Source organism: Protopterus annectens, chromosome 9.part0 (assembly GCF_019279795.1).
Source record: "Protopterus annectens isolate FY-2018-M chromosome 9.part0, PAN1.0, whole genome shotgun sequence".
Taxonomy (NCBI): Eukaryota; Metazoa; Chordata; order Ceratodontiformes; family Protopteridae; genus Protopterus; species Protopterus annectens.
Genome location: NC_056743.1, coordinates 1,206,363,734 through 1,206,389,391, shown reverse-complemented (window position 1 = coordinate 1,206,389,391; position 25,658 = coordinate 1,206,363,734). Strand labels below are relative to the sequence as shown.

General features: G+C 43.1%; 1 non-coding gene across 1 annotated transcript; it reads left to right on the top strand.

Moving 5' to 3' along the window:
• Nucleotides 1-9,899: 9,899 nt before the first annotated feature.
• TRNAA-AGC lies at nt 9,900-9,972 on the top strand. Its single transcript has one exon. It is a non-coding gene; the product is annotated as a tRNA-Ala (tRNA).
• The last annotated feature ends 15,686 nt before the right edge of the window (nt 9,973-25,658 follow it).

The following is a 25,658-nucleotide window of genomic DNA, read 5'->3' as shown; positions in this document are numbered from 1 at the left end:
CCTTCCCCTGTAAAACAATCAAGTCTTGCATATCTGGGCAATTTTAGTTACATCCCACATTACTCATATATTTTTAAATGATGCTGCACAGTGCAGCAAGGGCACAATCTGGAAATAATATAAAACAGCTGTCAAACATAACTGATGTAACCTTTGTTCTAACTATTAATTTACATGCAAAATATTTAGGCATAATTCCAAAATGAATACTAGAGCAAAGTATGGCTAAATTCTTTTAATCTACCACAGATGAAGGTACCGCCAGATTAACAATAAGTCAGTACTACCTACCACACCAACCCTATGGTGTACTAACTCACAACATTAGCCACTGTGGTGATTTCAGTCTTTTTTGGAAATACAAGTAAAGGAGGAGAAGGTGCAGTGTATTTATGTGACACAGGAAAATATGTATGCCTGCCAACACCACGAAGTTTAAATCAAATCAGTATGTCAGAAAGACAGCCTGTCTACTGCTGCATCATTATGTCTTGGTAAGTTTCATACATGTACAATGCATTAAAAGAAATATATGGAGCAACCTGTTGTTTCATACAAAAGAAAAACAACTGCACTACATTTACACAAGGGGAATTAGCTCAAATGGTAGAGCGCTCACTTAGCATGCGAGAGGTAGCGGGATCGATGCCCGTATTCTCCATCCTTTTGTGCTTGTTTTGACAGCACATAGTTTTAGTCATTCAACAACACTGTTCCTTACCATGCTTACATACCACTTTTCTAGTTAATACAATTTATGTATTACTTATTATAACTTCTAAGCAGAAACAGATCATCATTATAATGATTAGATGCACACACACACAAACATGCATGCGCTTTAACTATTAAGAATAACTGCTTTTGGCACAATCTATAAACGGACAGGCATACAACAGTATCTAGAAAACGAATACTGCTCTAATGGAAACAGGTTTAGCTACAACGTATGGATCCTTACAACTTTCACATCTAATGCGGCAATACAACTGTTTCCACTAGATGATTGACAGCCACAAAAATGTGAGATCCAACTGTACAAAATATGCAATAATAGAATAACATGAAAACCAGCAGACAATTAGAAAAAAAGACGTCACTATATCCTACATATTTTGTGTGTCACAGTACTTGACTGAGACAGACAATATTTCTGAGTATCTGCTTTTTATAAGCAAATCTTGCTGTACGACTGAATCTGTAAATGTCTTTCTCTCACTCTATATGTGATTTACATTTATGCTTGTATACAAGTTAACTCTGCTATCCAACTACTATTACACTGCAAATGTTAAAACCGAATGGTCATGAGAACATTAACACCGCTACTTATGTATGCTACTGCATTTTATTGTTCAATGGAGCCAGAGTCATGGCTGAAAAGGTTCACTAAATCAGCCAAACCAGCCAGTTATCAAACAGCAACAGATAACTACATAATTAAAACAACATACTGACATCCTTAAAACAAACTCAGGACATGGGAATGGCTGACTGCTGTATTTATTTATTGACAGCAGCTATGCAAATGACCATTTTTATTTTCAGTTAAGTTCAATTAGGCTGTTCTCTTAAATATGTTAAACATTGTTTGCCCCTTTCCTTCTCTAACTAGAGAGGTCGTTATCACAAAATATAGCAACAAATGTCCAGTATTCTTCTGTATATTTATTCTGCTTCTTAACCAGGTAAATGGAACGATCAAAGGACCTTTTTCAGTGATGGCCAGAGCCTTAAGGCACAAAGCAGTGTAATACAAATGTAAGGTGTAAAACAAAATATATGCAGTTTTTAAACAAGTACACTCAATATAGAACAGAGACCTAAAACAGGCAAAGATGAAAATAATGCACTACTGCTATAGAAAATATGATACATAAATATATGACTGAGGATGATGCAGGGTAATATTAATGTAATAACATGACTAAAGATTACTGAAGAAGTTCAGCTACTAATACACTAGCATCTCCCTTACTGATGAGATGAGAACAGCATCTATTGAGTGACTGAAGTTATGGGACTTCAGGCTCATTAACATTACTCAAACTCTGCCAACTATTAACTCTGGTTTGACAGTCTAAAAATTTTGTCCAAAAGTCTCTGTAACTAGCCTTTATCAGTAAGTGTGTTGCTGAAGTTTTGAGGTGCAGACCAAGCGTTTACCCAGAATTAGGAATATATTTCTCAGCTTTATCAGTAAGTACAGCCTGATATGAAAGAATAAAGCAGGGTCAAAAATATTCATTGCAATGTTTCAGACGCATACCATCTAAGAAACAGGGGAAGATTGATTTTTTGACCTGAGGTAGTGTAACATAGTCTGTTATATTCAATCTTACCTACATTACCTCTAAAGTGTTTAGATTTTGGCATGGACATCTAGATTACTACTTCATATTTTTGGCCGGTTCCTCATAAAATGTGTGATTTTCAGACAAATTAGTGAAGCCTGAAGTCAGTAAATAATGGCATACATTTCAGTTTCAGTGTTTGCATTCTTCCAATTACACAAGCAGACACACATCCTGTTATTCTAGAAACACTCAATTTTTTTTTTACAGCAAGGTTAGGGACATGTTATGGGTACGGACAGCAAGCAGAAACAATATTTTGTTCTGCTGCTGCTTTTGCTAGTCAGTACAGGCAGATAACTTTTGCAGAGGGTGCTTAATAAGAAGTTATGTACCTACCATAACGTTCCATGTTAGTTGTCTTCTCTCGCCTTCTTTCTTGCTTGATGGGTTCGGAGCCGATCCTCGGCTCCGACTCGGCACTTGCTAAGCTCGAGAGTCACTTTTACCAGCTCGAGGCAGCCCCATATCCCATGATGCAAGGCGGTAAGTACCCAGATCTCGTTTGATGACAAAGGGCAATAGCACCAAGCATAAAATACTTCCAAAAGGAAGAAAGAAAACTCACAGGATGGAAGAAGTACCAGGTCTGAATGGTCTTCAGCATAATAATTTCTTATAAAAAGGTCTGTCCAGGCCTGGGGGAAGGAGGGAGGGTCGCAAGAAAGAAGGCGAGAGAAGACAACTAACATGGAACGTTATGGTAGGTACATAACTTCTTAATGTTAAGTTGCCAATCTCGCCTTCATTCTTGCTTGATGGGACCGCGTCCCTAGCACCTCTATCCTGGGTGGCTCAATGGAACAGACTCTTGAGGACTGTAGAGCCAAAACTCGCTCTGTCCCTGGAGGCCAAGTCCAATTTGTAATGGGAAACAAAAGTGTGAGGAGTGGCGCAAGTCGGCGCTGCACAAATAGTGTCTAAAGGAAGTCTAGCTTGAAAGGCTGTAGAAGTAGCTAAGCTCCTAGTTGAATGTGCTTTAGGTTTTGAGCACAGCTGTTTTCCCTGAGCAGATAAATTTCAGAGATGACGAAGAAAGCCATCTAGACAAGGTCACTTTAGAAACAGGAAGGCCTTTCTTATTATCCGCATAGGAAACAAAAAGTTGATCAGATTTCCTAAATTTTTTGTTCTGCCCAAATAATATCTGAGTTGACGGTGGACATCAAGATAATGTAGTTTTGTTCGGCTCTGTCTGAATAGTTTGGGAAAAATACAGGAGATCAATGGATTGATTCAGATTGGTCTTTGAAGCGACCTTAGGCAAAAGGTCGGATTAGTTCTCAAAGATACTCTGTCTTTGTGAAAAACCAAATAGGGGTCGAACCGATAGAGCATGAAGTTCAGACACCCTCCTGGCCGATGTAATAGCCACTAGGAATAAAGTTTTCCAAGAAAGAAATTTCAGGGAACAAGAAACAGCTGGCTCGAAGGGGAAGAATCAAGGATGTCAGCACTAAATTTAGATCCCACTGAGGAGGAGGATTCCTGATTGGAGGCTTTAGTAGGAAAATTCCTTTCAAGAAGGCCCTGCAGAGCCTATGGGACATAATATTGTGATCTGCGACCCGACATGAAAGTTGGAGATAGCAGCCAATTGAACTCTGACTGTGGAAGAAGAGGAGCCTGCATGAAAAATCTCTGCTAAGAAGTCCAGGACTGCCTGAACAGGGGCAGTGAAAGGATCAATATTGTTGGCCTTAGCCCAATAAGAGAAACGTTTCCATTTGCTTGTATAAATCCTCCTGGTAGAGGATTTTAAAGAAGCTACTATGATGTCTCTAACTGGGTTAGAGATCAAAGGAAGCCTGGCTAAGGAAGGAAGTGGAGCAACCATGCTGTGAGGTTGAGAGAAGGGATAGACCGGTGCAGCTGACCGGATTGGTGAATCAGAAAATCTGGCACTGGGTCCAGATGCAACGGCTGCACCAAAAGGTGACGATGGAGGAATGGGAACCAAACTTGTCGAGGCCAGTAAGGGGCAATAAGAATCAATTTGGCTCTCAAAACGGTAGCTTTCTGGATAACTTGAGGGATCAGAGGAAATGGAGGGAAGGCATAAAGAAGTCCCTGGGGCCAATCCTGGGTCAGAGCGTCTCTGGGGGGATGGCCTGGAAGAGGGAAGAGAGAGAAGAAGTCTGGGCATTTGCTGTTTTGGGGAGTAGCAAAAAGATCGCAACATGGACGACCCCATTCCAGAAAAATCTCTTCCGCTATAGATTGCTTGAGAGACCACTTGTGAGGCATGAGAATAGCTCTGCTCAATCTGTCCGCTACAATGTTGGTTTTCCCAGGATATGCGTTGCTACCAGAAACCGATGAGAGGAGATCGCCCATTGCCATAGTCTGAGCGCTTCTCGACACAAGGGGTAGGACTTGGTTCCGCCCTGTTTGTTGATATACCAAACTACAGACATGTTGTCTGTGTGGACTGCAATTGTCCCTACGGGAAGAAAGTCGTTGAGGGCTTGCAACGTTAAAAGCACTGCTCTCATCTCCAGGACATTTATGTGCAGGTGGTACTCGAACGGCTGCCACGTCCCATGAACCATCCTGCCCTGATAATGACCCCCCCACCCGATCAGGAGGCATCCGTGGTGACAGTGGCTATCGGGGATGGGGGTACAAAGTGTCTGCCTTGGTGAACCTGAGGAGATGTGATCCACCAAGCAAGATGATCTTTGCAAGTCTGTCTCACCAGAATCTGGTGACGCATTGGAAGTTGTTGGTACGACCACTGTGTGAACAGCATCCACTGAAGAAGGCGCATGTAGAAGCGAGCCAGGGGAAGAAGAGTAATGGCCGCAGCCATGAGGCCTAATGCCTTTAGAACCATTCTGGCCTGTACTTTCTTGTTGGCTAGAATGATCCTGACATGACTTTGAATGTCTGAAACTCTTTGATCTGTAAGGGTAGCTGACATCCGAACAGTGTTTAAGTTTGCCTATGAAAGTAATAGACTGGCAGGGCGATAAGGATGACTTTTCAAGTTTATCGAGATGCCCAAAAGAGTACAAAGCTTTATTGTGTAATCCCTGGCTTGAATAAGCTGATGCCTGGTGGTGGCTGAAAGGAGCCAGTCGTCGAGATACGGAAACACCTGGAATCCTTGACGTCTCAGGTGAGCCGTGACCACTGCCATGCATTTGGTGAACACTCTGAGGGCTGTAGTGAGACCAAAGGGCAGGGCTCTGAACTGGAAATGACTGGACCCCAGCCGAAAGCGGAGAAATCTCCTGGAGCGTCTGTGAATTTTGATGTGATAGTACGCATCCTGAAGATCTATTGAGCACATCCAGTTGTCCTTCTGTAAGAAGGGCAGAATTGACTGAAGAGTGACCATTCGAATCTTGTCTTCCTCACAGACTTGTTGAGTCTGCTGAGATCCAATATTGGTCTCCAGTCTCCCGTCTTTTGGGGACCAAAAGAACCTTGAGTAGATTCCGGGCTCTGAATGGTCTGTTGTAACTGGCTGAATGGCTCTTTTTGCAGTAGTTTTGAGACTTCTAACTCTGCAATTTCCCTTAGACCGGGTGGTACATCTGGAAGGGAATTTGAGGAAAGGACTTTCCTCGAAAGGAATTATGTAACCCTTGGATATGATCGACTGTACCCATCTGTCTTGAGTGAGGGAATGCCAGGCTTCTGGGTACAGTGATAATCTTCCCCGACTGCCTCCAAGGAGGGACAGCCGGGCAACATCTCAGGGATGCTGAAAGGGCTTGTCAGAGAGAGGCTCTCTGTTTCCCTGGTTTTGGACCCCTCTGCCTCTAGAGCGGCCTCTGTTGTGGTTGCCCGCTCTACCTCTGGGGGTGAACTGACCACGTGAATCCGGCGTGCCTGCTTGGGGTTTATGGAACCACATTTTGCCACCTTTCTGTCCTTTGGGGTAAGGTCTAGAAGGGGTGGAAAACGGACTCCTACGGCAGAAAGAGTCTTGCCGTCCTGCTCACACCTGGTCAAAGTTTCCTTCACTTGAGGGCCAAACAAAGCTGACCCATCAAAGGGAGAATTTGTGAAGGACGCCTTAAAGGGATCTGCAAAGTCACATAGCCGCATCCAGGCTTGGCGCCTAAGAGCCACACCTGTACCTGCGCCCTACTCGCTCCATCAGCAGCATATGATATTAGCCGCATGGAGGAGTTTGCAATGGAATTAAGGGTTCCTAGCTGCGAAGCAATTTTTTCCTGAGCTCCTGCAGCTGTAGGATCCTGAACAACATCACCTAGCTCCTTAAGGATATCCCTTTGGAGTCTGGTGAAGTGACATAGGTAATTCAGCGAGCATAGCAAAGGTCGCTGAGGAAAACATCCGCCACCGTACCTATCCATGGTCCTAGAGTCCTTATTAGGAGGATGGACGGGCGGAAGGATCTGCAAGTTCCTTTTGGTGGCAGCAGCCACCACCATGGCATCAGCGGGACACCCTTAGTGAGGAATTGCTTATCACACGGGCAGTGATAAATTTTGAAGGCCTCCTAGGGACTGGCTCTACAGAGTCAGGAGCTGCCCACGCCTTCGGGCAATAACCTGCATAAGGGGGTCGAAGGCGGAGACACCCAGGAGGTGGAGGGCCGAGATCCAAACGCCTCTAGGTATACTGACTCATCCTCAGAGGGATTGTTGGTGGGCCAGTTTCCCTCTGTCTAAGGAGTTCTAGGATGTCTGAGAAGGAGACATCCTCAGAGGGGATCTTGGGGATCCCTCTGACTCATCAAAGTCAGTATCTGAAGTGATAGACTCGGGAGTCTACATGTTTCCTCTTACAAGTCCTCTTCCTAGGAGGATCTCCCGAAACATCAGGAGAATCCTCGGAAGAGGGGAAATTCCCAATGGGGAAACCTGAGGCGGAGGATCTCTGGGTCCTGTAGCAAGAGAAGTGGCAGAGATGTCAACAGGCACTATAGAGGGAGGAGCTAAGGGAACAGACTGCTGACTGATACCAGTGGCCAGCACACTCTTCATCACCTCGAATGCTCCCTCCCAGGCAGGTCCGAGAGAACCCGTTCCGAAGAGCTAGGAACTCCAGGGACCACCGAAGGGAAGTCGCCGAGGCAGATGTCGGAGCCGAGCTCACCAAGGCCGAGGCTCCAAGGGAAGAGCGGGCTCGGACAAGGGTCCGATGCCACTCACCCCTCGGAGGAGACCATGGAAGCCCGCCACGAATCCCTCTAAGGAAGGTCTCAAGAGGAGATAAGAGTAGAGGCTGAAGGAACAGAAGGGGTATCTGTCCTTCAGCCGTAGCAGTAACCATTCGAAGACTCCAACTCCAAGCTCTGGGGTAGAGTTGAAGGAGGAACTGCAACGGGTGTGGACCAATAGTCGCCTGTTGAGACGGACTATGTAACATTTGGGCCAGTGCCTGTGACTTAAGTAATCTACTGACCACTCTCTAAGTCATGGTCAGAAAGCCTGGATGACCTTGAAGATCGGCTCCGATGGCTCCGTTCCGAGAGCAGAGGTGAAGCCGGAGCTGAAAGTATCGGCTCCAAGGAAGGAGACCTCGACCTCTTCCTCGAAGGAGCCATCGGAACCGATGAAACTATTGAACCTGTCGGAGCCGACAACTTATCGGAGCCGACAGGTAGCTCGATGCATCGGCTCCAGCCGGAGCCGATACAGCCACAAAAGTAACGGTGTCGGAGCCGATCGGAGCCGACACCGATGCCTGAGCCACATGGTGGTCGGAACCGATCGGAGCCAACACCGAAGTGGTCGATGCAGAATCGGCACCGATAGCCATCGGTGCCGAAGGCTTTAAGCCAGAATCGGCTCCAGCCGAGCCGATCTCGATTCAGAACGAGTCGGAGCCGAGGCCGCAGGCTTTGACACAGAAGCCTGGGCCTTGGAAGACTTGGCAGTCTTGGATGGAGCCGACTTAGCCGGAGAGCCCTCCGGCTTAAGAAGGCCCCTGAGTATTAATTTATTTCTTCTTTCCTGCAGGACTCTCTGGCTGAAAGAATGACATATAGCACAGGAGTCCTGCAGGTGAAGAGGCCCCAGGCAATACAGGCAAGAAGTGAGACCGTCTGTCAGAGACATCTTCTGACAGCACGAGTCACACTTCTTAAAGCCTGAGACCCTTTCTTTTGACATGGTGTAACACAAGCACACACACACACCAGTCAAAGAATTTAAATTAAATATACCAAAAAGGTATAACTAGAAACACACACACACCCTAACGGGGGGGGGGGATGGGATGGGTAAAGTTTGACTAAAAAAATAAGAAGAGACAGGGAATTTTCTGTCAGAAAATGTTTAAAACTAAATTAAAACTAATAATAAAGGGTTTTTTTGTTAAAGGGGGCTAAAATAGCAAAGTAGCAAATCACTTACCAGGAGCTGGTAAAAGGAGGACCTCATCAGCGAAGCGGCAAACGAGATCTGGGTACTTACCGCCTTGCATCATGGGATATGGGGCTGCCTCAAGCTGGTAAAAGTGACTCTCGAGCTTAGCAAGTGCCGAGTCGGAGCCGAGGATCGGCTCCGAACCCATCAAGCAAGAATGAAGGCGAGATTGACAACTTAACATCAAATATTAAGGTCTGGTCCTGCGCCATTTTGGCCCTTATCTGGTTTGTTTTAATTTCTGAATATAAGAAGTAATCAGTCGGCTCCATGCACTACAGATTATCAGTGCTATGCACCTACTGCACTGTGTCATCTACTACTTAAATGCATGTGTCAAACAAAACTGTGTTGTACTCCTTTTATTTACTATCAGCGTGCTAACCTCAAAACAAAGGACTGTTCACTTGATTAAACGCTTCCTTTTTTTTAGCTTCATTAAGAATGACAAAAGTACTGATTCTATAACTAAAAAAAGTAATAAAACAAGAACCATGGTATTATTTAAGGTGTCACTTGCAATGTTCGAAGGCTATTGCTTCTTTGTAACAATTCTGACTGGACAAGATGATTACTCAAAAACTGCTATTTTGCAGCATTATGTCCTTCCCCTGTAAAACAATCAAGTCTTGCATATCTGGGCAATTTTAGTTATATCCCACATTACTCATATATTTTTAAATGATGCTGCACAGTGCAGCAAGTGCGCAGTCTGGAAATAATATAAAACAGCTGTCAAACATAACTGTTGTAACCTTTGTTCTAACTATTAATTTACATGCAAAATATTTAGGCATAATTCCAAAATGAATACTAGAGCAAAGTATGGCTAAATTCTTTTAATCTACCACAGATGAAGGTACCGCCAGATTAATAAGAAGTCAGTATTACCTACCACACCAACCCTATGGTGTACTACTAAGTCACTACATTAGCCACTGTGGTGATTTTAGTCTTTTTAGGAAATACAAGCAAAGGAGGAGAAGGTGCAGTGTATTTATGTGACACAGGAAAATATGTATGCCTGCCAACACCACGAAGTTTAAATCAAATCAGTATCATGTCAGAAAGACAGCCTGTCTACTACTGCATCATTATGTCTTGGTAAGTTTCATACACGTACAATGCATTAAAGTAAATATATGGAGTAACCTGTTTCATACAAAAGAAAAACAACTGCACTACATTTACACAAGGGGAATTAGCTCAAATGGTAGAGCGCTCGCTTAGCATGCGAGAGGTAGCGGGATCGATGCCCGTATTCTCCATCCTTTTGTGCTTGTTTTGACAGCACATAGTTTTAGTCATTCAACAACACTGTTCCTTACCATGCTTACATACCACTTTTCTAGTTAATACAATCTATGTATTACTTATTTTACCTTCTAAGCAGAAACAGATCATCATTACAATGATTAGATGCACACACACACAAACATGCCTGCGCTTTAACTATTAAGAATAACTGCTTTTGGCACAATCTATAAACGGATAGGCATACAACAGTATCTAGAAAACTAATACTGCTCTAATGGAAACAGGTTTAGCTACAACGTATGGATCCTTACAACTTTCACATCTAATGCGGCAATACAACTGTTTCCACTAGATGATTGACAGCCACAAAAATGTGAGATCCAACTGTACAAAATATACAATGGTGGAATAACATGAAAACCATCAGACAATCAGAATAAAAGACGTCACTATATCCTACATATTTTATGTGTCACAGTACTTGACTGAGACGGACAATATTTCTGAGTATTTGCTTTTTATAAGCAAATCTTGCTGTACGACCGAATCTGTAAATGTCTTTCTCTCACTCTATATGTGATTTACATTTATGCTTGTATACAAGTTAACTCTGCTATCCAACTACTATTACACTGCAAATGTTAAAACCGAATGGTCATGAGAACATTAACACTGCTACTTATGTATGCTACTGCATTTTATTGTTGTTCAATGGAGCCAGAGTCATGGCTGAAAAGGTTCACTAAATCAGCCAAACCAGCCAGTTATCAAACAGCAACAGGCAACTACATAATTAAAACAACATACTGACATCCTTAAAACATACTCAGGACATGGGAATGGCTGACTGCTGTATTTATTTATTGACAGCAGCTATGCAAATGACCATATTTATTTTCAGTTAAGTTCAATTAGGGTGTTCTCTTAAATATGTTAAACATTGTTTGCCCCTTTCCTTCTCTAACTAGAGAGGTCGTTATCACAAAATATAGCAACAAATGTCCAGTATTCTTCTGTATATTTATTCTGCTTCTTAACCAGGTAAATGGAACGATCAAAGGACCTTTTTCAGTGATGGCCAGAGCCTTAAGGCACAAAGCAGTGTAATACAAATGTAAGGTGTAAAACAAAATATATACAGTTTTTAAACAAGTACACTCAATATAAAACAGAGACCTAAAACAGGCAAAGATGAAAATAATGCACTACTGCTATAGAAAATATGATACATAAATATATGACTGAGGATGATGCAGGGTAATATTAATGTAATAACATGACTAAAGATTACTGAAGAAGTTCAGCTACTAATACACTAGCATCTCCCTTACTGATGAGATGAGAACAGCATCTATTGAGTGACTGAAGCTATGGGACTTCAGGCTCATTAACATTACTCAAACTCTGCCAACTATTAACTCTGCTTTCACAGTCTAAAAATTTTGTCCAAAAGTCTCTGTAACTAGCCTTTATCAGTAAGTGTGTTGCTGAAGTTTTGAGGTGCAGACCGAGCGTTTACCCAGAATTAGGAATATATTTCTCAGCTTTATCAGTAAGTACAGCCTGATATGAAAGAATAAAGCAGGGTCAAAAATATTCATTGCAATGTTTCAGACACATACCATCTAAGAAACAGGGGAAGATTGATTTTTTGACCTGACGTGTAAAGTCAAAGTACTTAAGACTACAGATAACAACCAAGCACCAGCCCAAAAAAATAAAAAAAACACAACTTAGCCTGTAAAAGAATATTATGAGCACAAAACCACTCTTTAAAGCAATTCATCTTACAGAGACAGTAAGTCAACAGTTAGTAACTGTTTATATAAATATTTAATGGTTAAAGAAGCAGCAGCCCCAAACAGCTCCACCGACTTGCAATAAAACCCTGTTCAACATTAAGTCCATTACTGATCTTAAGGCTGTTACTGAAAGACTGGCAGCTGGTTGGGTCTTTACAAAATCAAAGAAAACACGATAAATCCATGCTAAAGTGCTAAAACAACTAAGGTTTATGTTAACATTCTGAAAATAACATGAGCCACTAAACATGAACTGCAGCAATCTATGTCTTGATTACCAGAAGCAATACATCAATAAGCAATGCAACTTCAACAACAGAGTGGACAGACACAGTCAATAAAGTCCAGTTGTGTACACTAAACATAAATGTAGATGTTCGAGTGTATTCACTGTTGCAGTCATTACATTTGGGTAATCTGCTGGCAGGCTGCCCTCAGTCGGCCCGATTAACAAAGTCTTGGGCCCTGCGTCAGTTGCTGTCCCTTCCTCCATGACGTCAGGTCGTCAGGGGTATAAAAAATGCAGCCGATGCTATTACATCAGTTTTTCTTGCTCCAGATGTCAGGTGTCCCCAAATGGGGTGCAAAAAATATAAGTAATTAAAAAACACCAAAATATACCTCCAAACAAAAGCAAATACACCAAAAAGGCTTCTAAGCATAGTAGAAGAAAGTAGAGGTATAGTAAGAGAAAAACAGAGGGCTGGAGGGAGGGTAACCAGGACTGCAACAATTGCTACCCCCATAGTGCCTTTTTTAGGCAAGGCTCAAAAGACAAACCCACCTCCATAGGTATCACAAGGGATAAGAAACTAAGAGTAATGCTACTCAACGCCAGAAGTCTAAACCTCAAGATGCACGCACTCAAAACTCTCCTTAGCATGGAGAACATCGATATCTGTGCAGTAACAGAAACCTGGTTCAGGGCTCCCGAGAGCACCCCAGCACTACCAGGTTATACCTCATACCATGCTTTTCGGCCCCAAAACTTGGACCGAACCACAAAAGGAGGGGGAGTATCGATATTCATCAAAGATACCCACACCTCCAGGTTGGTGGCAAAGCAGGAAGCATCAGAGACTATCCATGTGCAATTAACAGTGGGTAAAACTGCCTTCCAGTTTATAGCCTGCTACAGACCACCCTCCCAAACCCAGGAACCCCACTCGGCCTTTCTGAGAACACTGGAAAATATGAAGGTCTCTCCAAACACCATTATATTGGGTGACTTCAACTACCCAAACATAGACTGGGAGCATTACTCTAGCTCCAACACCGTAGCCCAAAGGTTCCTAGAATTTATAAACTCAAATGCTATGGAACAACTTGTTACCACTCCCACAAGAGGGGAAAACATACTGGACCTGATCATCACCAACATGGGGACACTATGCTCCAGACCAGAAGTGTATCCCTCACTAGTAAGATCAGACCATAAACTAATCTCACTGGATATTCACATCCCGACCCCACCCCCTGCCCAGAAAAACACAGTGAAAAACTTCTCTAAAGCAAATTTCACACTGCTCAAAACCGAGGTGGAATCCTTCAAAGCCCCCGGGCCTGTGGAAAATATGGCCCAGACCGCAGAATCCTTTATAAACGCATTCTATGAACACCTTCAGGAATGCATGGATCATGCGATCCCAAATAAAACCAAGACCCAATCCTCCAAAGGCAGACGTCCTGTCTGGTGGACCCCAGCCATAAACAAACTATACAATAGAAGGAGGAAGCTACTAAATGATAGAGCAAAATCCCAAAAAGGGAAGGCATCACTGATCAGTATTAGCAAAAAACTACTGGCACTCATAAAATTGTCTAAGGCCAGCTTCGAGAGAAAAATTGCACAGGACACTACGGATAATCACAAGGCTTTCTTTAGTTATGTTAGGAACCTGGGTGGTAATTCCCAGATATGCTCAGAATTAGTCCAAAATGATAAAAAATACACTGAACCCACAGACATTGCCAACATCCTAGCTGACAGGTTCAGCGCAAACTTCTCACCCCCCTCCCCACCAAAAGGGCAAATATTTATCCCAGCAGAGTGCTGCCTCCCTGACATCTCAGATGCTCAGGTAAGAGCCGCCCTCTCCAAAGCAAAAAACACAGCATCAATGGGACCAGACGGTGTCCCGGGCTGCGTCCTACATGAACTCCAAGAAGAGCTAAACCCAAACATAAAACTACTGTTCAATCTCAGCCTTACTACAGGATATGTGCCCAAAGAGTGGCGTACAGCAACAGTGGTCCCTTTCCATAAAGGTGGTGCCTCAACGGATCCTGGAAACTATCGCCCCATAAGCCTGACTAGCTTGGTCTGCAAAGCTATGGAAAAGATCATCATGGACCTCATAAATAAAGATATTGGGGACCTACAGACACTGGATCCTACACAGTTCGGCTTTGTTAAGGGCAGATTCTGCCTCTTAAACCTGGTTGATTTCTTTGAAATCGTCACCAAGGCCATTGACTAGGGGAAAGGTGGTCCACAGCCTACCTGGACCTTGCAGAAGCCTTCAATACAATACCCCACTGGCATTATAGATAAGCTCACCAGCTTAAATATAAACCCCTATGTCACTAGATGGATTGCAAACTGGCTCAAGGACAGAACCCACATGGTTAGAATTGCTGGAGCCATGTCAGACTCCAAACCAGTTACAAGTGGTGTCCCACAAGGCTCAGTCCTGGGACCTCTCTTGTTCGGTATATATTTCTCAGAGGTACAGGCCAACACGGAAGGACTGTGGCTGACCAAGTTCGCAGATGACTGAAAACTGGCGCCATAATCGACTCTCCAGCCGATACAAGCATCCTCCAAAAGGGCCTCGTAGAAACAGACTTTTGCCAGAGCCATGGCCTCAAGCTGAATGCCAAAAAGTGTATAGTCATCCCCTTTGGCAAAAACAAAGTGCCCACAAATTACCACATAGGTGGTAATCCATTAAGTACAGAAGAAGTAATTAGGGACCTGGGGACCCAAGTTGATAGCAATCTCTCATTTGACAACCACGTGGCCAAAGTGGTTAGAAAAACATTTTATATAGCCCACCTAATCATGAAGGGATTCACATCTAGATCAGGGGAGGTCATCGTGCCTCTTTACTTATCCCTCGTCAGGCCCATAATTGAGTACAATGCCCCTTTTGGGATGTACCTTACCAGACACCTGCAGCAACTGGAAAGACCCCAAAAGTACCTCACCAAGAGGATCAAAGGGCTCAAACAGATGCCATATGCTGCCCGGTTAAAGAAACTCTAGCTCTACTCAGTGGCATACCGCCTGTTCAGAGGCGATCTGTGCCTGACGTATAAAGCCATGTCCAACCCGGAATTAATGGACATGCTGCACCTCAGAAAGTCCAAATCCCATTGAGCTACGCGCTCGAGAGACTTGAACCTCAGCACTGAAATAAATAGGACATGCTGGAGAGACAGATTCATAACCCAGAGGTTCCCTTCACTCTGGAATAAAATCCCAGTCCAGGTTAGGCAGAGTCCCTCATTGACTCTCTTCAAGAGGAATCTTGATGAGTGGATGGGAGATCGTAGGTTTACCCCGGGTATCACTTCTGTGTCACTGTTAGACAGAGGCACAGTATACTAACCTCGAAAAAGGGCATAGCAAAATAAATTTAAAATGGGTGGCGAAAGCCAAACACATTCTGGCTAGGCTTATAAATGCCCTAGAGCAGATAGCCTAGTATGAACCTATGAACTTATGAATACACTCGAACATCTACATTTATGGTAAGTGTACACAACTGTACTATGTTCTTCATGTTTCACTGTTGCAGTCATTACATTTGGGTAGATTCCCAAAGCTATGGTTGGGAGGATGGATTTATACAGCATTAGGACTTGTTATAAGGTCCTGCAAAACAGCAGTGGCAAAGCCAGCTCTGGATTTAGAGAAGATTGGTAGGTGATAATGCTTGGTGAAAGTATGAACTGAACTCCAGGTAGCAGCTTCTAGAATATCCCTGATAGGCACACCTCTGAGAAAGGCTGCTGAAGTAGCTGCAGCCTTGGTGGAATGAGATCTGATCCCCTGGGGGATAGGTTTTCCATGGTGCTTATAGCAGAAATTAATGCAATGGCTTATCCATGTAGAAATGGTTTGTTTTGAAATAGCCTTCCCCTCTGCCCCTGCAGCAAATGTACCAGCAGTTGTTCAGATTTTCTTCGAGATTTAGTCCTGTCCAAGTAGAATCTAAGTTGCCTGTGTACATCCAATGAATGCAGAATCCGCTCACCCTTGTTCTGTGGATTGGGAAAGAAAGTTGGCAAATGAATGGACTGATTAAGAGCCACACTGTATACCACCTTGGGCATGAAGGATGGATTGGTCCTGAGTGACACCCTGTCCACATGAAAGATGATGAAAGGCTCCATTGGCATGATGGCCTGTAATTCAGATATCCTTCTAGCTGAAGTGATTGCTAAAAGGAAAGCTGTTTTCCAGAAAAGAAATTTTAAGTCTGCAGTAGCAGCTGGCTCGAAAGGAGGTAGAGTGAGTTTCTCCAATACAAAGTTAAGGTCCCAGGCAGGGGTTGGAGCTCTCCTGGGTGGTCTCAAGTTTTTGGCCCCTCTGAGATACTGCTTTAGCAGAGGATGAGAGAAGAGGGGTGGTTCTGTGTTGCAATGAGCTGAAATGGCTGAGGCACGGATTTTTATGGAGCAGAAAGACAGGCCCTTGTGAAGCATCTCAGTTAAGTATTGCAAAATCTGAAGTAGATTGGGCACTGCTGTGTTCATCCCTTGAGATTGATTACAGGCACAGAACCTTTTCCATTTGTCAGCATAAGATTTTCTAGTACTAGGTCTTCTCGTCTCCAAAATGACATCCTCACAGGTTTGCTGAGGGATGTTAAGGAGGAATTTAAATGATTAGCCAAGCTGCAAGATTCAATGTTTGGAGGTGAGAGCACAAAACTTGGTTCTCCTGCTGAGACAGTAAGGAAGGTGTCTGAGGCAGGTGCCATGGGGAAATTAGTGACACATTGCGCAGGAGTGGGTACCAGTGTTGGCGAGGCCAGTCTGGAGCAATCAAAATCATTTTTGGTTTGTCTTGTTTGACTTTTAGTAGAACTTTGGAAAGGAGAGGCAGAGGGGGAAAGGCATAGACTGACAGTTTTTTCCAGCTGAAGAACAGAGCATCCACTTTCCAGGCTTTTTTGTGGGAGTTCTTGTGCTAAATTTGTCCAACTGATAGTTCTGGGGTGAGGCAAAAAGATCCATGTCTGGGCTCCCCCATTTGTGTGTCAACATGTTGAAAATCCATGGTTCCAGTTTCCATTCGTGTGGGTCCATGAGATTTCTACTTAGTTCATCTGCCAGAATATTCAGCTTTCCTGGCAGGAATTGAGCTTGTAGTTGTACTTGGTAGCTCAAGGTCGTGTTCCACAATGCCATGGCTAGTCTGCAGAGGGGGTAAGAATGTGTACCCCCTTGCTTGTTTATGTACCACATTACCGTGGTGTTGTCCGTCTTTACCAGTAGTTGTCCTGGATGAAGGTAGTCCTTGAAGTCTGTCAGTGCATTCTGTACAGCTAGCATTTCTTTTTGATTGATATGTAGGTGCATTTGATTTGGGCTCCATTTGCCCTGAATGCACTTCCCTGCCAGATGAGCCCCCCATGCATAGTCTGATGCGTCTGTAGTTAGGGTTTGGGTGGCAGGGGGTGGTGTGAATGACAATCCCTTGTTTTGGTGGCAGGCATCTGCCCACCATAGGAACTCTAGGCGCAGGCAAGGTATGATAGGAATCATTGTTTCCAGGCTGTGACAATGTTGACTCCATAAACTTTTTAAGTACCACTGAAGTTTCCTCGTGTGTAGTCTTGCATATGGAATTAGAAGAATGCAGGAGGCCATGAACCCCAAAGCTTGCAGTATTTGTCTTGCAGATAGCAGGGTTTTTGTGGCCACCTGTTTGAAGTAAGTCACTAAATGAATTTGCTTTTCTGGCATAAGGAAAGCCATCTGGGCAGTTGTATTCAAGCTTGCACCCAGGAATGTAATTTTTTGAGAGGGTACCAGTTGTGATTTCTTTTTGTTTATGGTGTACCCTAGACAAGTTAGAACCCTTTTTACAAATGCCAGATGTTTTAGAAGAGTGGCCTGGTTTTCTGCCTGAATTAGACAATTGTCCAGGTATGGATATATTTGAATATTTCTTTATCTGTAAAATGCAATTACTGCAGCCAGGCACTTTGTGAATACCCTGGGTGCAGTAGACAAGCCAAAAGGCAGTGCAGAGAACTGATAATGCATGCAGCCTGCTTTGAAGGGTAGGTATCTTATGCAAGATTCCCTGATTGGGATATGCAGGTAAGCCTCTTTTACATCTAGAGTTGCCAACCAGATGTCTTTGCCTAGCATAGGAAGTAATTGGTGAAATGTCAGCATCTTGAATTTTGGAATCTCCAGAAAGGTGTTTAGAGTAGACAGGTCCAGAATTGGACGCCATGATTTGTCTTTTCTGGGTACCAGGAAAAGTCTGGAATAGAAACCCTGTCCCTTTTCCTGTTCTGGTACTAGCTGAATAGCCCCCATGTTTAGGAGGGAAAGTACTTGTTTCTGAGCCTCTGCTCACTGATTTGGGAGCAGGTCTGGCCACCCGTTTGGAGTTGGCAACGTGTGGAAATGAAATCTGTATCCCTGGGACACTATATTTAAAACCCATTTGTCCTGGATTATAAGTTGCCAGTTTCTTGAATGAAGAGCCAGTTTTCCCCCCAAAGGGGTGGCTAAGAGGTAAGTGCTTGGTAATTTTAAAGGGAAGTCACTGAGACTGTTTACCATAGGGTGGTGCCTTGTTGTTTCCAGATTTGAAAGTGGAAGCACCCCATTGCTTAGTTCTGAAAGTCCCTTGGGACTGAAATCTGGTGCTTTTAGAATGTCTCGGTTTGGCTGGAGTGGCTCGAGAAGGAGCTGGAAAAGACCAGTTCTTAGTAGGCCAGTGCCTACTAAATCTTGGAGGTTGAGCTTGTAAGAAATCTTTCACAGTTTGCATAAATTTAGCTTTATCTTCCATCTTTTTTAGAACTTCTTCAGCCTTATTGCCAAACAGAAGGTCCTGCTGCAAAGGAGCATCTAACAATTTTGCTTTAACATGATCACGCAGAGATTGCTCCTTAAGCCAAGCATGAATTCTAAGCACAGACCCAGTAACAGCAGCCCTGCAAGAGGCCTCTAAAGAATCAAAACCATATTGCAAAGTATGTTTGCCAACTTGTTCAGCTGAATGCAGTAAATCCTGTAAATCTTTATTCTCCACACAGTCAGAAATCAACATCATTTTCTGTTTAAGCAGTCCCATTATATGTTGTTAATATTTTAGCATATGAAATTGACAGTTTAAAGCCCTGATTGCTAAGGTTGCAGAAGTATAAACCTTTTTACCCCATCTATCCAGTGCCCTGGAGTCTCTATCAGAAGGGGTAGGATTTTTAGCAGTAGAAGTCTTAATGCCCTTGGGCCCCTGAGAAATGGTTTCAGGGTCAGCAACAGGTTTTTGAAAAGGAATTTGTGGGACTCAGGAACCCTGTAGTACCTGTCTGGTTTGCTAGAGGCTGGAGGCAAGGAATCAGGGGCCATACTGGATTCCGAAAACACATCATCAACAATGTCTAAACAGGAGGTATAGCCAAAGGCTTATGCTGAGGAAGAAGGAGGAAATCCCTAATCCTCTTTTTGGATTCAGAGAAATCCTGACTTTCCCAATGGAAATGCTTCCTTAAGGTATGCAAAGTTTCCCCAAAAGAGAACTCCTGAGGTGGAGAAGCAGAGGGAATGGAATTCTCTGCATCATAGTCCTCATAAGTAGGTATGGACAAATCCAGATCATTAGAAGAGTCAGAAGAAAAAGGCTTTAGTACTGAAGTTGGAGTCTGTTTAATATGCAAGTCTGTAGGCCTGAATACACCCTCAGAAGCTGGTGTCTGCTCAGCGGCTCCAGACCCATCCAAGGTAGAGACATCCGCGGGTTCCATATGTGAAGCATCTCGCGGCATACCAGACTCCGAATGGGTCTCAGTAGAGGCCTACGAATCAGAACTAGTGGGTATCAGGGGCTGCGAAAGTGCCTCACTGAGCACCGGCGAACTGGCGATTGGCTTAGGAGAAGCATCATCGGCAGTTTTGGTCCTCAACGGCCTGTCTCTGTCTTTTTCTTTGTGTTTTTTTGGTATTCCGGTAGTCGGATGGCTAACTGACGTCATTTCTGTATGATTAAACCGAGAACCGAAATATTTAGAGGCAAAAATGTACCGATGATGGATACTGCATTGATTAAATAAAGCACAAAACCGACAGCAAGGTACGTCGTGGTCAGGTTCTAGGCAAGGAATACAGTACAAATGAAAATCCTTATGAGGTATTTGCTTTCCACAAGTAATACAATTATTAACTTTTATTGACATCGGTAAGGAGCAAGAAAAAGTTTCTCCAACGGGATACTTACCTTTTAGTTGAAGACTTTGGTTCTGAAACTCGAAAACGAAAATTTCAGGAGTCGGCCGACCGGCACTTGCGAACTGCTTCTGCTTCAGGCACCGCACGGCAAGAAAGACTGATGTAATGCAGTCAGCTGCATGTTTTATACTCCTGACGACCTGTGTAGCACTGCAAACTTTGGTATAGTTGCAGGTAAGAAGCGTATGCACACTACTGCACATTCCAACTTCCTGTTAAATGGCACACTGTGAGCATTGCTAGGGTCATTATTACAGATGATGTATCTGCACTTCTACAGATGCTGCCAATGCAGTGGGTCACTGATGCCTCACTATCCCCAGGATGGGCAAACTGTTATAGGACAGCCAATCTAACCCTCTTCTATTGGCCTCTCCAGAGAAGGACCAAGACAAGACAGAACATCCAACTTCCAGTATCTTGTGAAAGTATTGTGGGTGGTCCAAGTATCAGCTGTACACATACCATCAACAAAAGCATTTTAAAAAAGGGCTGCTAAGCAGCCACAGCCCTCAATGAGTGAGCTCTTAGTTGCAAATATAATGCTTTGTTATACTTAAAAATAAATGCATTCAGTAAATCAATCTGCACAAAGTAGAGTAGGAAATGTTCACATCCAGTCTGTTAGGAGCATAAGAAACAAATAAGTCTTTCATCTTGTTGGGATAAAAGTGTACCTGCCTATGCATGTCCATACAGTGCAATAAATACTCTCTGTACTCTCTCTTGTTGTGAAAATACTGTAAGAATAATGGATTGATAAAGATATCTCTTCATAGCTACTTTGAGTACAAAGGAAGGATCAGCTTACAAAGGGAGGATCAGCTTTACAGGACCAACCTGTCATTGTAGAAGACCAAGTACAGAGGGTCAATATACAAGTCCAGCAGCTTTGAAATCTGTATTGTCAAAGTAATGGCTACAGAGAAAACGTTTCCAAGAAAGAATTTCAATTCTGCTCTGGATACTCCCTCAAACAGGGGTAGAGTGACGTTCTCTTTAAAAAAAAAAAAAAAACAGAGGTTCTGTGACTGAAAAGGCTCTCTAAATAAAGGCATGACGAGAAAAGCTCTCATAAGAAAGGCCTTACAAGATCTTTAGGTAGTCCAAGGAAGAAACCTGAAAGATCTGGCAGAAATTTAACATTGCTACCATGTGAACTCTGATGAAAGAATAGCTTAGTCCAAAATCAAATATTTCTGTAACATAATGAAGAACTGCAGGAACCAGAGTGCAAAAAGTAACCAACCCCTTTTCTGCTCAAAATGAGAAACATGTCCATTTGCTTTTGTACATTTTCCTTTTACTGGGCTTCTTGACAAAAATAAGGATTACCCTATCCAGATATGCTGCATCCCTAGACATCATACGTACTGGAGAAGCTAAGCAGTTAACTTGAGGTCATGAAGATTCATGTGAGGACTGTCAAATTGCTGAGTTACCAGGGACCTGAAAAACTTCTCAAGGTGGGAATGAGACCTCAGCAAGCAGAGCCATATTTCTGGCCAGAAGGGGGCTATAACAGTGACCTTGGCCCTACTCAACTTGCTTTCTGTATAAATAGAGAATATGGGAACAGTGGAAAGGCACAAGGGAGATCTACAGGACCCTCTTGGACTAAGGCATTCCTGGGATGTTGCATCACAGGGGGAATTGGGGGACAAATTCACTGCAATTAGCATCTGAGAAGGAAAAAAGGCCACAGTGAGGCTCCTCCAAAGATAGAAGAGACATTTTGCCATTGTCCATCTCGGGGACCATTCATGTGCAATCAGTTAGCATCTGCTCAGGGAAATGGTTTCTCTAAGAGGGTGAGCAGCTAACACAACTGATCCAAAGATGTGGCCCAATCCCATAGTCTCATCACTTCTAAACAAAGGAGGCAGAAATGGGTTCTCCCCTGCTTGTTGATATACTACGCTACAGCCACTCTGTCACAGTGAACTGTGATCACTCCTAAAAGCAGGGTATCCTGTAATGCCTGCAGGGGAAAAAGATAAGATCCCTTTATTGTCACTGCATAAGTACAACGAAATTTGCAGCAATCTTCCTAAGGTGCATTCACATATTATGAACATGAATAAATATGAGAATACAATATAATGTAATACAATGCAGTAAACAACTCATTTATTGCTCTTGGGTATAACTTAAAGGAATAAGGGAAGGTGCACTGGAATGTAAACGTATACTTTATAGTGCAAATGGTTATCTGTATTCAACATATTTAGAATTGTTCATTTCATGTATGGCTCTGGGATAGAAACTGTTTTTAAGTCTGCTTGTCCAAGATGAAATGGACCCAAACTGTCTGCCAAAAGGCAGCAGCTCAAACAGGTAATATCCCAGGGTGAGAAGAGTCGTTCAAGATGTTGGCTACCCTGCTGAGACAGTGAAAGCTGAAAAGTTCTTCCAAAGAGGGCAGTGAGGAGCCAATGATTTTCTGGGCAGAGTTAATGGTCCTTTGAAGGGTCTTCTGTCTGCCGCTGAGCTGTTAGCATATCACAAGAAAATGCAGCATGTCAGTACACTTTCAATACAACAGCAGTAAAAAGACAATGGTAGCTTCTCCTGTAGGTTGTTTTTCTTGAGGATCCTCAGGAAATAGAGTCTCTGCTGTGCCTTCTTGTCTGCCAACATGGTGTTTATGAACCAACAGAGATCTTATACCACATGTATACCTAGAAACTTGAAGGTAGGAACCCATTCCATATAGCCTCTGTTGAAGTATAATGGGTTGTGATCTGCGTTGTGCCTCCGGAAATCTATATTACTATGCAAGCTGGCCTTGATCTGTGGCCACACAACCTTGGACTGTCTGCACTTGATAATGGTCCCCGAAGAACTGAGGCATCTTTGGCGACAGTCACTTGGGGAGTGGGAAGCTGAAAGGAGTTGGTCATGTAAAGGTTGTAGTCAGGCCACCATTACAGGTGTCTGCAAAAGTCTCAAACAGCCTGAAGTAATTGAAAATCAGTACAATCTAAGCATTCCACTAAGTCCTCAATTTCTAATGAAAACCCTCATATGATACCTTATAAGAAGAATTAAAAATACTGTCTGGTGTGAGCCATAACATGCTGAGGCGTGTGGCAGCTGATGCAGAAATGGCCTGACAAACCCTGGTCACTACATATAGAACAAGCAAGACTCTTTCTAGTGGAAGACTGTCCTTGCATTTGAAAGGTGTCTGGCAAATACCTGAAAAACCCGAGGGTCTGTGACAGCTCCATTTAAGAGTTCACACGGTTTAACAGTCTAGAAATGTATGGAAATACAAATGTAAAGAATCTAAAGTCTCTATCAACTTCTGTAAGTTCCAAGCAGAAAAGAGACAGATGTTTAAATATGGAAAAAAATGGACATTATACAGCCTCAAGGTCATTGCAACAGCAACCAGTTTGCGAATACCTACAGGTTACAAGACAGTCTGAAGGAAATGCCCAGAACTGGTAATGACTACAGCCTACTCCCAAGTGAAGGAACTCTCAACTCCTTTGCAGTCTTCACATGCAGTTATGCATCTTGGAAGACCAAAGAGTACATTCAGTGTACTCTTGGCAAGCAAGAACAGATAAACAGTGAACAACTGGAATATTTGCTTTAGTTTAGCCTGCTTAAGATTAATACTGCTTAAGATTAATACAGGCCTGATCTCCTTAGCCGTTTTTTTTTTTTTTTTTAACATAAAACAGAACCTAAAGTATATGCCAGACTCTCTGATCCAGTGGCTTTTTTTTTTCTTTCCTTGGGAGAATGTCACTTTCTTCTGATTATATGGGTTGCTGACAGGTGGAAAGAAGTGTGACTGGATGGAAGAGGACTCCATAGCCTAAGGATATTATTCCAGAATCCACTGGATCACTTCTGGTGGTTTCTCAAGCTAAAAGGTGAAGAGGCAGCCAACCTTGTTTCTCGAGTACAGAAGTTGAGCAAGGCCTTAGGCAGACTGTTGTTTCTGCTGCCCTTCTGAGTGCTGTCAAATCCCTGATTTGGATGATATTTTCTGCCATTTGACAGGCATCTGCACTGTTTCCTTCTGGGTTGCTGATTCTGCTGCTGTTGGCAACATTAGAACCACTTCTACTCCAGGCTCTTTGCATCCTTGAGAAGGAGTAATGAAGAAATGTAAAGTTTATGACAAAAGCAGTAACTTTTTTTTCCCTTCTCCTTCACTGTACTCCAGTTTTGCTTGAATGGGGTGTTAGGGACACTTTGAAATTCTCCTGAAAGCTTGTAAGGTAGAGTCAGGTGTGACAGGTGTATGATTATTTATTTATTTGCTAACTGCAGCAGAACACTAACCATAATCGAACAAATTCAGCCTCGGTCTAGAAGAAAAATGTACAGCAATGTAATTAAATATATAGTAACATGAAGATGAAAGAAATGGAGCAAACAAAGAAATCAGCTATGCAAGCATGAAGAATTAAAAATAACACAGCAAACAGTTACACCCATGTCTGATGGTACAGGCTGCATATAAAAAGGTTGTTATACAGAGTAGTAGGACGTGGAGTATGGAAACAGAGAAAGATCATTATGAGACTAGGTAATGTCACCAGAAAGGACACACTTGGATTTAGCATTTATCTGAAGATGAGACTTGAGTTATTGACACAACTTTGGGCAAGACGATGTTTTTTGTGATCAGTGGGGATGGATTCTTATAGTTTGAAGCCAAGTCTAGAAAGTCAGTGATCTGTCCAATGGAGTTTAGTTTGGGGGTCTATAGTGTAGGAAGTGAGTGGCTAGCATTTCTAATTTTTTACCTGCAGGGATCTTTTACAAGTCTGGATGTCACTGGAGAGATTGTACGGTTGTGTCCAAGTTTAAAAATTTTGGAGCACAGTAGAAGGTGCCCTTGCTGCACCATTCACCATAATTATCAAAAGGAGCCCAGTGAGATTACAAGACAGAAAGGGTAGATGCCTGATTGATGAGCTATGTACATAGCTCCAAAGCAAATACCTTCCCCCACGTAATAGGACATCTCATCCAGGACGGCAGATTCCAACTGCGGCATCTCTGTCTGTAGCCAAATACCCTGAGTGAAAAGGTTGAGAAAGCTCAGAACAACGTCCCACAATGATCCAGCACCCTTCAATCCTTCTGTAGAGGCAGTATCACTGAGCTCTGTGAGGTTGGAATTTTTTTCAGAGCCACTGCAGTTATAACACTCCACTGCAGGACTCATTATTGAACACTCCCAGTTCTACTGGGGATCAGAATGGGGGGGGGGGCAACAATTTTAGGTTCCTACCATCCTTCCATGGGGAAAAGTATCACTACTTCAGCCATGAGAGGGATCATTTAGGAAGGTAACAGGAGAGACTGGAAAGGCTCCAATAAATGGGGTACACGTTATGGCAACCTCCTTTTCTCTTGCATTACTTCTACCATCTTTCTGA